Genomic DNA, 4,507 nt, shown 5'->3' with positions numbered 1-4,507 from the left:
AAGGCCTACAGTACAGACGTGAATTACTGCCTCCGTACCACGCGTAATCTTCGTAGTACACTCGTAGGATACGCGTAACAAAAACATAATCGTAGATAAACGTAGAACTTAGAACGTAGAACATAGTTAATTTAGAACGTAGAACAATTTATAACGTAGTCAATAAGTGTGTACAATGCGTAGAACCGGACAACGTCGAACGTAGAATAGAATGTGGTCTATCGAACGTTTATCTAGAAAACATTCATCATAAACAGCAAATAATCATAGGCCAAGGCGTACACCTTCCTTAAAATTAGTAATTACTCACGAAAATAAAGTCAAACTTTTCTCGATGTAGTTTTAGACAGCCTTGTACAGCCTTACTCTTAGCTTGTATGTTGCCACAGCGGTGTATGTAACAGCACTGGCGCATACCTAACCCAGCAGATAATATAGGATGAAAATCTGCTTCCCTACTCGATTGGGAGCCTAAGCCTATTATTGCATGATACATGGCTATGTTGTGCCTGTTCTGCAATCCTAAAATTCAACTACGGCCCTATATAGGCCTAGTCAAGATTAAATATCTTTCGTATTCTACAGACATAACTATCTAAAATACTGCAATCAATGTATAGCTGAGTTGCTAAATCAGAAAGTGACAAGAAGAAAATGCGTAGGACTGCAGCCTAGGTAGTCCATGTCTTCATACACGAGAAAATTTAGTTCACTACCAATTCTCGTCAGACTCGGTCATAACGTTGTATTCATCTATTATTAATATTTTGATTATTTAAATTTCTTACAATCTAATTCATTTAATCTTTCTCAAAAAAATAAAACCCATTCTTGTATTAGTTCGTCTTTTATATTTTTATTAAGACTTTTAAAACCACGGTGTAATAATTTCTTTGTCGTTATGCCTGTAATGCGGTCGATGTTTACAGTTGGGAACAAACCACATGCTCCATACTGTCTCATGTTTCAAGAGTCAGAATCGCGCTTTGTTCGGTTGAATGGTTTCTTATCACGCTAGCACAAAGGCGATTTAAACTTTCAGCTTTTATTTACCTACTGTAACTTGCATATGTTAATAATAATTCATTAAAAAATTAAAGCAATAATTAATAAACATTTTATGTTAATACAATTTATTACCACATAGACAAATAATTGAGTATTCAGAGGAAGTAGAAAGCAAGTGAAAAATTGACGCACAACAAAATGAAGCACATGTTTAACCTTTCACCTAGATTAGTGGCGCGTGATTCGTTGTTTGGATGAGGGCCAACTTCACACTGCCTCTTATAATTATAATTATAATTATTATTATTAAATCCTCATTTTGTCTGTATTTTTACTTTGTATTTATTTATTTATTTATTTGGTTTCTTGCCGTTTTGGTCCATTGCCGTTCTACAGTAATAAAAAAAAAAGTGTAGCCGGTTTGGAATTTGCTGTTTCGACTTACTGCCGCTTTGACTAGAAAGCGCAAATGCTAGCGGTAATCTTTTGCCCTGCATGCTTTTTTTTTGGCAGTCGACCAAGTTTTTTTCTGACGCACTTACATTCCATCCCATGTGCTCGTTGTTTGTTGGTATGTCAGGTTGCTTCAGCAAAACTAGTTTTTTCCATAGATGTACTGTAGTGTCTTTGCGTATTACTATTTATATCAGTTTTGTGAATATGCTATCTCATCTGATCAAGGAATATGTATTTCAAAAACTGGAATTTATTCTAGTATTATGTGGTAGCTAGACGTTTTGAATGATAGCAAGAAGATACAGAGTGAGTGTAGGCTTACACATGGTTATCTACAAGCACAGCGCATAGGCCTTGTTAAGGTAACCAACAGACGAACATATTAATTAGGATAATTATCTTAAATTGTAAAAGCTAAACTTTAGAACAATAAAATACACAAGACACTTGCAATTAGACGATGCCTGTTTTAACTCAATTCAGTTGTACAACTACAACGTTTATTCATGTTAAATTATAACGGTAGACTGAACCAACAAAAACATAAACAATTCTGCGTCTCTACGTTAGGTCGGTTCGCGGCCTAAGTTCATCTTAGCTCTACGACGTACATTCGCTGAACTACGTTCTACGCGTAAGGTTCATGTAGAGGATTGTTTATTCTACGTCCTATGTGGCCTACGCATACGCAAATCTTACGTTATGTCTACGACATTTACGCATAGTAAATGTTGCAATATTATTTAGCTGTACTGTACTACCAATTAGTTCGATGTTGTTTTGTTGTTACGTATTCTACAAGAAACATTCCTTGTAGAATTATATATTTTTTATATATCTTATAGATTAAATTAACCAATTAATTCAATTGTTGCACTTTATTAATTCCACGTTTTAAATTTAATCTTTAAATATTCATTTATATACAATTCAATTTTTATATTATTTCAAAACACGATTAAACAATCATTTTGCTTACTTCCTGCTGATACTTCGTTAAGAACGAAATAAATTGACAGAGGCCCATTACTAGTTGCCTATGAAATAACTCTGCTTACCGTCTACTACATTCAGTGAGAAACGTTCCCAATTCCAGGCTCCTCCTGGTAGACACAGACACCGAGGTTGCCAGACACAGTCATTTGACTCTTTGTACACCGCCGATACGAACAAAAGTAGGTCTGAAGCCGACTGGCTCTTTCAGTAAATAAATGATAGTAAAGGAGTTGCTTTCTATATTATTTCATTTAATTAGGTTTAAAAATTTGCTGTGAGACCTATTTGTTTGTTTTTTTGTAAATTTCAAGATGTTGCTCATCGAGATGCATGTTGTTAAACTATAGCTGCTCCGTGAAGCCTGGCTGAGGTTATCATCAAAGAGTATTTTATACCCTTTCTTATCATCAGCCATGTGATTGAAGAAGCGTAATCTTATTTCATAATGTATGAGGTTTAGGTAATTTGTTTGGTTTTCAATAAAAGATGTCTGCCTTAATACCGGTAGTACTTTGAATATAATCATCCATAAGATGAGCGCACATCGACACGGTTTTAGTATACGACGTCACACTTTAACAGTCTAGGTCATGCTGATTGGTTGATACAGTACATGTAAAATGAATGATAACATGTTTTGCATACTGCCTGACTGAAAATAATGGGCTGTACAAGTTGTAAATAATTGGGATTTGGAGGGAAACCACCTTCCTGCCGCTTACAAAATCTACTCGCGCTATCAAAAGACCTTGTCGCACTGAGCACAACAAAGTTAAATTCCTTGTCGCACCTTAAAAAATCAGGATGCAAATGCGACCAAATAACCCTTAAGTTCAAGCCCTGCATAAATGTATCGTTTACTGATTTGTTTACTTCCACGTATAGCCACTTCCTTAATAATACACCATACAAACATACTGTATCAACCACAAATTAGTTGCATGAAAAATAAACTGTACATGTTTTCACATACGAGGCACGTATCATAATTACTGCACGCTCAGTCATATTGGCAACAGGTTGTGCTAAGCTTCATCATCTGAAGAAGGGGGCCGCATCTGAGAAAATACCACTCTCCAAAAGAAATATCTGAAATGAATAAGCCTAGGGCCTAGGCCTAATGAACTATTTATTAATATTATGGAACAAGTATTCTTTCCATCCGACTATCTAATATGTTGTTATCCTCTGTCTACTACTATACAAAAACGAATGCGAATGCAAGGCCTAGATTTTAGAATACGACTGATCCCTCTCCTAACCAGACTCAGCACCACTTAGCAATTCGCAGGAGGGTTCTGTCGTGAACTTCGTAGAGCTACTAAAAAGCTGATATGCTTAGTCAAGAAAGACACTCCATTTCCATACCAAATCATAATGCGGTTGCGCACATCACAAGAGAGCGAATATATATCATCTTCTGTGTTATCTTCCACATTGACTGAAAATATAGATAAATACCTTGTTTTATGTTAGTCCGCTAGGATGTCAGCCACGCACCTCACGTCATATATTTTCGTCCATTGTTCAGTGGACAGATTTTCAAGACGAAACTCAATACAGACTTCCCACCGTCTTCCAAAACAACCATAGATGAAGCGCAACCCTAGAATGCCCCTTTGCTTTGGATTTGATGCATGTTGTTGTAAGAACTTCCGCATAAGATCGCGGTTCATACTATAGAGGTCGCTCTATTCCTTTTTCAATTTATGAGATTTAATGATGGGCAAAAAAGACTGCATGGACAATGCAAATACAATACTGTACAATTAAACCTACTGACCTACTGACATTTAAGTGATGTTCTTCCTGATGACGTGTATTCATTTATTATCTTCATTCAGTTGAAGCTGCCGGTAACTTATTGAAAACACGATTATTAATATATAATATATTAATTATGTAAGTTATTAATAAAGGGTGGTTAGATAAACACATTTTTTAACAATAGAAAAGATTTTACATTAATTTTATTGAAAACTTAGCACAGATGTTGGCTTAAAACAGTGTTTACCATTGGATTGTCTTTGTGGGCTCTTGAGCATGG

The 4,507-nt window shown here is 35.5% G+C and overlaps 1 protein-coding gene across 1 annotated transcript in view; it reads right to left on the bottom strand.

Annotated features, from left to right (window-relative positions):
* LOC117113118 (1-phosphatidylinositol 4,5-bisphosphate phosphodiesterase gamma-1-like) overlaps positions 1 to 4,089 on the bottom strand; it is a 78,202-nt gene extending 74,113 nt beyond the window's left edge. The window contains 1 exon segment of the mRNA XM_033256363.1: positions 3,922 to 4,089. The gene's annotated coding sequence lies outside the window, so the exon portion shown is untranslated.
* Between the last annotated feature and the right edge of the window lie 418 nt (positions 4,090 to 4,507).

The sequence above is a fragment of the Anneissia japonica genome, unplaced genomic scaffold (genome assembly GCF_011630105.1).
Source record: "Anneissia japonica isolate Jap-2015-1 unplaced genomic scaffold, ASM1163010v1 scaffold1812_len1207588_cov181, whole genome shotgun sequence".
NCBI classification, from domain to species: Eukaryota; Metazoa; Echinodermata; class Crinoidea; order Comatulida; family Comatulidae; genus Anneissia; species Anneissia japonica.
Note: the sequence above shows the minus strand (reverse complement) of the source record. Positions and strands in the feature narration are given on the sequence as shown.